Raw genomic sequence first — 13124 nt, forward strand, 5'->3', positions numbered from 1 at the left:
TGCCAAAATGTACATACACAAGAAACCTAAATGGTCTGTCTACTCCAGTAATCTATTTTTGACTTTGACTAGAACCAGCTGTTTAGACCACAATCAGGTGCAAGAAATCCTTTCACTATGCAATAACCTGTGCATAGGATATGTTTCTTGCTTCACACACCATCAAATTTTGGCTGGTTTATGTGGTGAAGTGTGGGGGCTTACATCCCTGGCAAAACTATGGGAATCTTATTTGTGCTTGTTTTCAAACTGTACTCATGGAAACCACTTGGGTTTTGTTCTCATGGTTTATCATAACAAAACTGCTTGATTGCTGATAGTGATTTGATATTATTTCTCATACTCTAAGGCACTGGAAAAGCAGCTGATGCAGTGAATGCCCAGCCTCTCATGCTGACACATATTGTCTCATTGTTTCCTTGTGCTTCCTCATCTGCCTGTATCAAGCTGTCGTTTCTTCTTATACTTTGGCTGTGGCTGCACGAGGAAATAAAGTTGAATTTATTAAAGTCGACTTTATACTACTAGATTTAATAAAGTCAATGGTGAGTGTCCATACATTTAGAAAGTTGACAAAGTGTGTCTCCATTACCTTTGCTAAGTTCGACTGTGTCAGCAGAGCATTGTGGGTACCTATCCCATAGTTCCTGCACCGCGTTGCACTCTGAGTTTCTGTGCCAGTGTATTATGTGAAAAAAGTGCTGCAAGTGGTTGCGGGTGTCTGATGTGATCATCCTAGAGTGCAATTCCCATTGAAAACAAACTACCAAATGCATTTTTGCACCACTTTTCCACAGTCTGCCCCAGCACACACCATCAAAAGACTGATGGGCCAGTCCTGAGAAATGTAAAATGCAGAAATAAAAATCTGAAAACTTTCGATTTGGAGCTACTGAAAAGTTGTTTTTTGGCATTGTTGAAATGCTTTGACCCAGCAGCTATATGGTGGTGGGGAGCTGGGGGTGCAGCTGGAGAGTCTGGCAGCTGTGTGGTGCAGAGGGCAGCCGGAGAGCCCGATGGCTGCATGGTGGCGGGGGCATGTCAAGCTGTAGATCACAGCAGCTGTGGGGGTGGGGGGAGGCAGGTCGAGCCAGAGATGCTGGCAGCCAGGGGTTCAGGGGATAGCTGGACAGCCCAGGCTGATTCCTACTTCCTCTTTCTTACTTCCTGCTCACCTGAGCTGCGTCTACACGTGCACGCTACTTCGAAGTAGCGGCACTAACTTCGAAATAGCGCCCGTCACGTCTACACGTGTTGGGCGCTATTTCGAAGTTGAAATCGACGTTAGGCGGCGAGACGTCCAAGTCGCTAACCCCATGAGGGGATGGGAATAGCGCCCTACTTCGACGTTCAACATCGAAGTAGGGACGTGTAGACGATCCGCGTCCCGCAACATCGAAATAGCGGGGTCCTCCATGGCGGCCATCAGCTGGGGGGTTGAGAGATACTCTCTCTCCAGCCCTTGCGGGGCTCTGTGGTCACCGTGGGCAGCAGCCCTTAGCCCAGGGCTTCTGGCTGCTGCTGCTGCAGCTGGGGGTCCGTGCTGCATATACAGGGTCTGCAACTAGTTGTTGGCTCTGTGTATCTTGCACTGTTTAATGAAAGTGTGTCTGGGAGGGGCCCTTTAAGGGAGCGACTTGCTGTTGAGTCCGCCCCGTGACCCTGTCTGCAGCTGTGCCTGGCTCCCTTATTTCGATGTGTGCTACTTTGCTGTGTAGACGTTCCCTCGCTGTGCCTATTTCGATGTTGGGCTGAGCAACGTCGAAGTTGAACATCGACGTTGCCAGCCCTGGAGGACGTGTAGACGTTATTCGTCGAAATAGCCTATTTCGATGTCGCAACATCGAAATAAGCTATTTCGAAGTTGGGTGCACGTGTAGACGTAGCCCTGGAGTGCCATGGAGGTGAAAGCAATGATTAGAACGGACACACTGGGGGCACTGTGAGGTAATTCTTGAGACCAGTAAAATCTAATTCAAAAACATTGGGTCTACGTTAGCATTAAGTTGACCTTGTAAATTCAAATTTGGCATAACTCCTTGTGAAAAGCTGGAGTAGAAAAGTCGACCTTAGGACCCCTTAAAATTGACCTAGTGATATTTGTATGAAGATAGGTACGTTATAAATTCAACTTAACCCCCTTAAAATTGACTTTATTCTCTGGTGTAGACATAGCCTTAGATCGTAAGCTCTTTGGGGCAAGTACCATTTTCCTATTCTGTGTTTGTCATTTTGTTCTGTGTTTGCTTATTTTGCCTGTCCTAATGTGGTCCATTTCCATAACTGGAGATCCAACGTGCTACCATATTACACACAATAAATAAAGATAACAATTTAGAAGTGTTTAAAGCACAATGTGGGAAAAGAGAGGAAAAACCAAGCAGCCCCACTAAAGTATCCTGCAAATCATCTCTCTCTCGTTCTCCCAAAGACACTTATGATTGATCACAATGAAGTCAACCACATGAAAGTTACACACAGATTTTTCAGCTCTCCCTGTAGTACAAACTACATCCAGCTGACATCTTGCAAGATTATTGAGGTAACCAGAGAGAAGCCCCTCCTTACATTGTGTATTAAAAGGGTGGGATGAAGGGCAGATTGCCCATGCACATTCCTGACTATTTTCTTTTTCCTTATGACATGATTAAACAGAAACACTTGTGACTTCTTTCAGAAAGGAACCCTTCATTCACGCAAGCAACACAGCTTTCCAGCAGCCGGGCAGATGCATCTGGACAACTTGGTGACCAACCAAGCTTTGATTTAACAATTAAATCCCTGACTACTTTTCTGTCCAGACCATGTGGAAGTTGTCAGGCTGAAACTACAGAGGGTTGGTGGTGCTGGCTATTCTGATGGATGCAGGGCGCTCCCAGATATTACACATTGAGTGATGCACCACTCTAACGTTTGATGTCAGTGAAAATTTGTAAATGTTGTAAACAAAGCAATTGTAAAATATGCAGATAAGCTGATAGACCCAAATTCCCTTCGGGCTGTATCTCTACTGAAGTCAATGAAGTTACACCCAGAATGATTTTGATTTTGAAGCAGACTACAGAGGCAGAAGCAGAAGCCCTGAGCAAATGTATTCTCAGATATCAAAAGACTGTTGGACACAAAAGTCCACGTAACAACTCATTCTCAGAGATAAAATCTATTAGGTGGGCCTTTTGTGGAGAAAGCTAACAAAGGCATTTATTATAACGTCAGGGCTGTATTTCACAATCAATTTACAACCACATAGCCCAGTGACTCCAGTGGGATTATGCAGGGGGATATATATAAAAGCAGAATTCTTCTTGGGATTTTAGCTGACAAAAATCAAGATATTGGGTTAATTTGCCTTAATTTACACCTGCAATTAAGTGAATTGAATGGAGTTTCATAAGTTGTAAATCAGGGCAGGATTTAGCCCTGTGTTGTAAATTAGCCCTAGAGTTTAGCTTGTTTGTTTGGCCTTTCTTACCAGTAAATAATCTCTTGCTTTTGTTGCTTCTCCCTAGCTGTTTTGTATCTATGATCCTGTCACTGAAGATTGTCTGGGAAGAGGAGGGATCAAATAATTTAGGGCTGGATCCTAAACTGGTTTACACTGAAGTAGCTTGACCGAATTCAAATGAGCTGTGCAGGTTGAAATATGATGAGGATCTGGCCGAGAACATTTATGTCTTTAATGGTATGGCTATGCTAAAAAAAAAGAAAAGTCTCAGAGTTCAGGGGGCTACAAATAACAGTGTACATGTTCCAGCTCAGGCTGGAGTTCAGGCTCTGACATCCACCCTCTTGCCATGTTGTAGAACCTCTGCTCCAGTGTGAGCGGGAATGTCTGTGCTACTACTTTTAGCCTCAGAGATGACTTGGGCTTGCACAGACCCAGACTCACTGTGTAAACATACCCAAGGAGTCTGCTGTTTTGATAATCCTCACACCTTCTCAAAGCTAGATCCAGCTGATTTAATCAGTAAGGCACATCTGGATATGGAGCAAAAGATTTTTGGTCATTATTATGGAATAAGATAAGTCTGAGGAAAGAGTGCCAGACGTCTCCATACCTTGAAGTCTTTGAATCAAGACTGGATTTCATTCTGAAAGAGATACTGCAGCTGAGCCATTTAGTGGGTGAAATTCTGTGGTCTGATTTATTCAGGAGATCAGACTAGATGATCATCATGGCTCCTCGGGACTTACAGTCTCTGAATTTATGAATCTTCTGAATTGGAAGCGCATGGTGAAGAACAGAAGTAGTTCACAGATCATAAATCAGCCTCATTTTTTTATTTTGTATTCTTATGGTAGAACAATTGGAGTAGGGTATTTATATTGTTATAATAGTGCTTACACAAGCACCTCTCATTATAATATTGTATGTGCTGCTTGCCTCTACTTCTTCAAGAACTGAAAAGTTTCAAGTCACCTTAACCCAAAGTCCTCCAATTAAGTTTCATCAAGGTGACAACCCAGCTTCTTTGAAACAGAACTCAAAGGCTGTTTCTACACTAGCTCCCAACTTTCATTATTAATGAAGTGCTGCAGTGCATATGCAGAGCTTTATTAAGAAGTGGCCTGGGCACTTCAAAGTACCGGCTGGTTAGCCACAGCTACACGCAAGCCAACACTTTGAAGTTTGCCGCTTCGAAGTTGCCATGGGGGAGAATTAGCTTAATGAAGCTCTGCATACGCACCACAGCACTTCATTAATAATCTCCCAACACCCTACAAACCATGCTCCCTTCCAAGTTGGGAGCTAGTGTAGACACAGCCAAAAAGTCTCAAGTCAAAACAAACACAAGCAGAAAGTCTGTCTTCAGTTTCACCTCCCCATTTCTGAACCTTCCCACTGCCTTTTAGATTCAAAACACCTGATTCTACTGGGTTTAGCTCCTCTTGTTAGCAGGGCTGTCTTAGCCCCAGGCTATTCAGCCCAGGGGCACGCTGCCTTGTTAACAATCATTGAAAAAAAAAAACCCCTCAAAATCCCTGAGACTGAAATTATGGAATTATTTTTACTCCAGCCAGTAGGGTCTTTATGGCTATTTCTACACTACGCCATTATTTCAAACTAATAGCTGTTATGTCAAAATAACTATGCAAGCATCTACACTACACACATGCCATTTCAAAATAAATTTGAAACAGCAGGTGTGTTATTTTGAAATTGGTAACCCTCAGGTTGTGGGTACACTACATTTCCCTTTTAAAAGGGGAATGAAAATGAGGGAAATCAAAAATGCAAATGAAACGCTGATTTACAAATCTCGCGCTTCCTTTGCATAATCTCATGCAATTGCATTTGTGGAAGAGATTTTTTTTTAAAAGCAAAAACAGACGTGTAGACAGGGTTCCTTTGAAAATCAACCCCATTTTTCAAAAGAACCCTTCGTCCTATTTTGTTCAGGAAGATGGTTTTTTTTCTTCGAAAATGAAGTTTATATTCAAAGGAACCCCATCTACATGTCTGTTTTTGCTTGTGAAAAAGTCTCTTCTGAAAATGTGATCATGTGATAATATGCAAATGAAGCATGAGATTTGCATATCAGTGTTTCATTTGCACTTTCGATCACCCTCATCTGCATTGCCCTTTCAAAAGGCACTATTACAATGTGGGCTGTGTCTACATTTGCATTCCTCTTTCGAAAAAGGCATGCAAATGAGGAAAATTGAAAAAATTTGAAAATGTAGATGTGCAGATTTACATATCTGGCACCTCATTTGCATATCATTTTGAAAGAAGAAAAGCTGTGTAGATATGGCTCTTTTGAAAGCAAACCTCATCTTTGAAAGAACCCTTCTTCCCACTTTTTTACGGGACAGGTTGGGCATTGCTTTTATGGGAAGAAGGGGTCTTTCAAAGATAGGGTTTATTTTCAAAAGAGCCATGTCTACATTGTTTTTCTTCTTTCCAAGAAGAACTTTCAAAAGAATAATATGCAAATGAGGCACCAAATATGTAAATCTGCACCTCATGCAATTTTGATTTTTCCCTCATTTGCATGCCTCTGTTGAAAGAGGAATGCTAGTGTTGACCCAGCCATAGAACAGCGCTATTTCAAAATAAACCATAATGGTGCCAATGGCACCATTTTGAAATAGTGCTGTGTCCAGATATCCTATTTCAAAATAGCTGGGTGTTATTTTGAAATGCATTTTTTGTGTGTAGCTGTGTTATTTCAAAGTAAGATATTTCAAAATAGTTGCTTTGAAATAGCTTATTTCTAAATAACTCCATGGTGCAGCCGTAACCTATGATCCAAATCTAACTCAGGTGTAAAAGAAATGGACTACTCACCTGAGCTAGATCTGCAACATTGGAAACTTTTAAGAGGCGTGGGCCAGGTAGGGGCTCAAGCAGCATGGCTGCCTGATTCCCAGCTAGTGTGGGGCTGGTCAATTTCCCTTTGCAGAGGAAATTGATGACCCTGCACTAGCTGGGACTCAGGCAGCCTTGCTGCTTGAGGCCCCCGATCACACAGGGTCATCTAAGTGTTTGTGAAATTTCACCATTTTCTCCCCCTACACACACACACATACACACACCTGGCTCTGCAAAGAGCTGGGGGGAGGACAAAATCAATGTAATTGCTATGGCACACACAGAGTGTTCTCGCAGCACACAGCCACTGCTGTAGGCTTCCAAGGCAATGAACTGGGGAGAGCTAGGTGCCTTAGAAGGCAATTCACAAAACCTAGCATGATAGGTGAAGAGCTGCCTAAGCTAGCCAAAGGGAGACGCTGAAAAGAGAGGAAGGTGCTACACCCTGCCGTCTCCCAGACAAAGGTGCTTAAATCCAGTCAGGTTAAGTGGCTTTTGTAAGAAGTTGGGGGAAAGGAGGAGGAGCTCCCTCATCACTTTTAGCCCAGTAGTTAGTGTGCTCAGCTGGACTGTGGGGGCTCATGCGCCACCCACTTCAAGTCCTACCATCACCTGGGGGCCAGGAAGGCAGATTTGAACAGGAATCTGGTATTTTTGGGTGTGTGCATCAACCATTGTTATAGGATCTTTTGATGTGGGGCTCCCATTTGGGGAACATGGCCTATAACCTGGTGATTATCTCATTCTCCCTGGAGGTAAGGGGACAAAATTCTAGTTCCCTTGCTCCAATCACTCTTTCTTTCTCCAAAGTGGCACAGAGCATCACATGGGTGCCTAAATGAGAAGTTAGGCATCTAAAATGGGACCTACTTTAGAGCATCTATGGCATTGTTCTTTAGCCAAATCCTGGGATTACCCTTCTGATACCCCCACACACCTTTCCTTTTTCCTCTTGATTTTATTGAGAACCTTCGAGCTAATACCTTCTGCTTTACTAGCTAATATGCACCACGTAGTATTTGTATGTTGTCTTTCCTCTGAGGTTGTCATTGCGACTCTTGCGGTACTGATTTTGTAACCAAATTTGAAAAAAAAAATGGCTATTTTGGCTGCATACCCCTGCCCTAGAGCTTGAGTCAGCTTCAGGCACTAGTACTGTTAGCACACGGGTAGGGCATCAACTCCCGGAGTCATGTAATTACAGCAGAATCTCCAACCTCATTTTTTAAAAAGTACATTTCCAGCTATAATGAATGCAAAGAAAAATTTGAAAAGGTGGCCCGAGTATGACAGATGCCATTACATCTGCTTGCATCTTCAGGAAACCTGAAACAACAGTTTTAATTCCCACTCCCCCTTACAAGGGCATTATCACCAAGATCCACTCCTCTGCACAGCCCCCAACACACCCACCAAAGAATTTTGGCACTGCAGATTTTTGGGGAAAGTGCAGCAGGTTTGGACCCCCCTCACCCCCACTCAGTTCATACATCCCTGGTTACCAATGCCTTGGGTCTTCAGGGAAGAGAGAGGATCTCTGCTGCTACCTTCTTTACTCCTAAAGGAAGGGGCCTCTGCTTTGCTCCTATCCATCTGGGAGAAGAGACAGGACTCATGAGGGTGGTAGGACCTTCGCATGGGTGGGTCTCAGTGGGAAGAGCCTCAGGAAACCCCATAAAGGTTGAACCTCTGAAATCTAGGACTCTCTGACCCAGCAACATCTGTACTAGAGAGACCCAGCAGCCAGGACTGTCGGCCAGCTGGCAATCCTACAGCGAGAGCCCAGGTCACAGCCAGGATGCTGGTAGCTGGGGAGCCACAGCCAGGGCTGAGAAGCTGACAGTGGCTGAGGTGTAGGAACTGTGGCCAGGCCTTGGAAGCTGACATTGGCTGGGGAGAAGGAGCTGGAGCCGCACCTGGGAAGCTGGCCATGGCCAGGGGAGTAGGAGTGGAGGCCCAAGCCAGGAAGACATTTATGGTTGTGAGAGCAGGAGCTGCAGCTAGAACCAAGAAGCCAGCAGCAACCAGAGCATCAGGAGCCCTGGCCTGGCCCAAGGAGTGGGAGCCGCGGCTGGGGAGCTGGAAGCCAATGGCAGCCAGGAGGCTACGGTGGTATCTGGGGCTGGCAGCCAGGAGCAGGCCAGCAGCCTGGAGGGCAGCCTTGGAGTGGGGGCCAGCTACCAGCAGGAAAGGATTAACCTCCCCTGTTCGAGCAAAATCCCTGGTTTGGGGCCACTGAGGTCCTGAGGGAGCCACACCAGGGAGGTGTATCCTGTAATAAGGTGTGTCTAGGGCCATGAATTCCCTTAATCCAGCTCCGCATAAAGCAACATTTTTCAAACGTGGCCAGAAATCTTGAATGTCTTTATTTTCATATGATCTAATTAAGACACCTGGGGCCTGATTTCCAGAGTGGCTGAGCCTCTCCCGCTGACCTCAGTTTGAACTTTAGGCTCTCAGTGCTTCTGAAAATAAGGCTGAAGTTCTGCTTCCACGGTAATAACCCACCTGAGCTAGTGTCTAACACACTTGAGACTTCTGCTTGTTGTGAAGTCTGCCTAGGTACATCTGCCTGGAAGACAGCTACCAGTGAAACTAATGCTGCAGAATTGTGACAGTGCTACTATGGCGGCATGGCTCAAAATCAGTGGAGTGACGCCTTTCAGCCTTTTCTTTATAAACTTGTCTTTTTGAAAACACGATAACTGTCTGCCACTAAAGAAACATTCTGGGCTGAGGCTTGTTGGCTTGCACAAGCCTCAGTACGCATTCCCCCAGAGGAGTGGAACAGCTGCAATTGCTCCGATATATAACACACCATTTTTTGCTTTCTGTGGCCAATTTTATTTATTATTTTTGTGTGTGAATAGTACAGAATTTTAAAAAGGTAACATTTTAAAATGATCTCAGTGCTCATATGAACATCCAGCTTCCCCTCATTCCCAGGCCCCTTCTCCTCTTCCATCCCCCACAAAAGTCAGGCAACTCTCCAAAGCTGATGATCCATCCTTATCTCGTAGCACTGATCTTTTTTATTTCTCACAATAGCGTAAGTTCAGGACAGAGTAATAATCGTTATGAATTCCACTCAGTTACATCCGATAATGCAGTCAGCGTATGCCATCTCACTTGCTGAATTTGAAGTACATATACATAGCTGTAAATATTTAGTATGAGGACAATTTGAGGGCTATGTTAAAGGTTTTTTGATTTTGTTGCATGAAGCTGTTGGCTACGCTAACTGATTATGTTTAACTGCAATCCATGTCAGACTAATGACTCTATACACTGCTGAGGAAGTAAAATTCATTTAGTTTGTAACAAGCGTAATAACATTCTCAGAGGGTATATTTTGAAAGAAAACAGGCCACTGTGAGATTGGATTTAAACAAGAAAGCTGTTCAGGACCAGCATTTGCCTTCTCAGTCGCTATGAGCACATCAACATCTAAACTGCAAAACATATGTGTACCTGTAGTATTTTGTTTCTAGTGTTAGGAGGACAAATCACCACACTGCACTGAATTGAAGGCACGGCAGGAGAACAGCCATGGAAATCACATTTTGTATTTTTGTTTGAAAACAAAACTAAAACAATTGGAGTTACAAATTATATATTATGGCTGAGTTTTTAATAGCTCCCTGTGAGAGTGGACCACTAACTCTCATGAATATTCCCAAACCCCTGAAGCAGCCTTGAAAATCACAGCCTAAATATGTGTCTGATACATATTGAGTAACTATAGCAGAGAAAGGGGATGAAATATCCAGTGCCTCAAATGCTCTAACAACTATTCTGTAACACCACACAATCACGCCAATGAAATCATACAAGGAAAATGATAAAAAAGGAAAACACCCTTTCGCCCATAGTGAACACTTCACAGTTGCTCTGTAGCTAACGTATCCGTCCTCATCCTCAAAGGCAACCTGCACAGCACTTTCAGAAGACTAGCCTAGAAACTTCAAATGTATAACTCTGCTAGACATGAAGAATTATGGTCTCAGTAGAAACTCTGGCTGTAGGGCTCATCGCAATAGTCTGTAATCTAGCCCTCCTTTGTCCTATGACTGTAAAGATGTTGATTGTCCACTGAAAGTTAAGGGGTTTCTTGCAACATGTGTTCACCCTTTAGGCTTACCAGTCTGTTGCATGCTTGTAACCTTTTCCGGACATTAAGAACTCTATGGAGCGAAAAAGCTAGTCACCCTCAGCAACAGAAGATGGTCCAATAAACGATGTTACCTCACCCAGCTTGTATCTCTCATTAACTCTCAGTGGAATTTAGACTCTTAAGTACATCAATGTCATTTGAAAATAGAATATAGACTCCTAATCAGGTAGGTATCGGGACACTGAGCATGAAAACACATCTTTCTTACCCACAATTATACAGTAATCCCTCAATTTACGTGGCGGTTGTGGCCTGGGCAACCTCTGTGTAAACAGAATTTTGCGTAAATTGGTGGGGTTTGGGGAGATCTGGCACTGCGAGCAGCTGTCTGTGTGCCGCGAGCCCGTCAGACACACAGCTGAGAGAAGCTGGGAGCTGAGTGGCTGCCCCACCCCCCACTTCCCCAGCTGCCCACTTCACCAGCCCCCTGCAATTTATGCAAAATTCAGTTTACACAGAGGTTGCCCAGGACTCATCCTCCACGTAAATCGAGGGATTACTGTATAACTGTGGGTAAGAAGGATGTTTTGTTTTGTTTTGTTTTTTGCTAAATGAGGAAGTGGATGTTTGGCTTTGTGCTAAACTGTGTAACGTGTTTCTACTGCTAATGCAAACTTTTTCTCTGCCAGTTTCTCTAGTGTGTCACATAAACTGTGTCTACACTACAAAGAGGCCTTCTGTTGACGGAACTAGGGAGCGTCCACACTACAAATGCATTCTGTTGAGAATCTGTCGACAGAACACAACCTTTTCCCCAGCAGAGTTCTGTCTTGAAAGTTTGAGGCATAGCGCCTCTGTAGACAGATTCTATTGACAGAAAAATATTGTCAATGCTCCGGGGTGGATTAGGGGGGAGGGGGCTCTGTCAACAGAGAGGGCTTCCAGTTCACCAGGCACCCATTTGCAGCTTCTGGCTGGCTTTTCTGTTGTTAGAAGACTGTGCAGTCTGTCGACAGAGGGCGTCAACAGGGGGAGCCCCAATGAGGAGTAGATATGTTCTGCAGACAGAGTTTCTGTCAGCAAAAAATCTGTCGACAGTGACTTCTGTAGACAGAACTTTGTAGTGTAGACTCAGCTATGGCATGTGAAATATGAGACTGAGTCACCAGTAACAGGCTTTCCCCTTCAGTACCAGTGATGAGAACACGCTTTCCATTCCACTATTGCTATAGGATTTTAAACAGAACCTAGTAAAGTCAGACAGTTTTAAATCAGCAGGTCCAGATAATTTTCATCCAGGAGTTTTAAACAAATCATTAGGGATAGCTCAGTAGTTTGAGAACTGGTTTCCTAAACCCAGGCTTGAAAGCTCAGTCCTTGATGGATCTGGGGCACATAGATTTTTTTTTTTTAAAAAAGAAAGGGCTGATGCTTGGTCCTGCCAAGAGAGCAGGGGACTGGACTCAGTGACTTCCTGAGGTCCCTTCCAGTTCTATGAGTTGAGTGTGTGTGTGTGTATCTCTGGAGCTCAGGGCACTGTTAATGTTGATTGTCAATAAGTCTTGAAACATTAGGAAGACTGGAGTAGTTAAGGTGGCATAGCTCAGTGGTTTGAGCATTGGCCTTATAAACCTTGGTTTGCCAGTTCATTCCTTAGGTAGCCATCTAAAGCAAATGCATTTAAAAATATACATATGAGGAATGGTGCTTGGTCCTACTAAGACAGACAGCAGTTTAAAACCCTAAAATAGGTAGGTAAGAATGTGTCTGAGGGTTTGAAAGCCATTGTACAAACCTGGCATTGCACTACTTTAATTGCAATCAGTATTGTTTGTGTAAACAGATCGTAGCACCGATGAAACACATGGGCTACGTCTACACGTACACCCAACTTCGAAATAGCTTATTTCGATGTTGCGACATCGAAATAGGCTATTTCGATGAATAACGTCTACATGTCCTCCAGGGCTGGCAACGTCGATGTTCAACTTCGACGTTGCTCAGCCCAACATCGAAATAGGCACAGCGAGGGAACGTCTACACGCCAAAGTAGCACACATCGAAATAAGGGAGCCAGGCACAGCTGCAGACAGGGTCACGGGGCGGACTCAACAGCAAGTCGCTCCCTTAAAGGGCCCCTCCCAGACACACTTTCATTAAACAGTGCAAGATACACAGAGCCAACAACTAGTTGCAGACGCTGTATATGCAGCACGGACCCCCAGCTGCAGCAGCAGCAGCCAGAAGCCCTGGGCTAAGGGCTGCTGCCCACGGTGACCACAGAGCCCCGCAAGGGCTGGAGAGAGAGTATCTCTCAACCCCCCAGCTGATGGCCGCCATGGAGGACCCCGCTATTTCGATGTTGCGGGACGCGGATCGTCTACACGTCCCTACTTCGATGTTGAACGTCGAAGTAGGGCGCTATTCCCATCCCCTCATGGGGTTAGCGACTTCGACGTCTCGCCGCCTAACGTCGATTTCAACTTCGAAATAGCGCCCAACACGTGTAGACGTGACAGGCGCTATTTCGAAGTTACTGCCGCTACTTCGAAGTAGCGTGCACGTGTAGACGCAGCTATGGGGTGCATCTACACTACATCTCTGTTTCTAAAGAACGTCTTTCCAAAGAGAACATTGAAAGATGCTCTTTCAAAATGGAGCATCCACACGTGCCAGTGGGGAGCGAAGTTCTGA

The sequence above is a fragment of the Carettochelys insculpta genome, chromosome 2, assembly GCF_033958435.1.
Source record: "Carettochelys insculpta isolate YL-2023 chromosome 2, ASM3395843v1, whole genome shotgun sequence".
Lineage (NCBI taxonomy): Eukaryota > Metazoa > Chordata > Testudines > Carettochelyidae > Carettochelys > Carettochelys insculpta.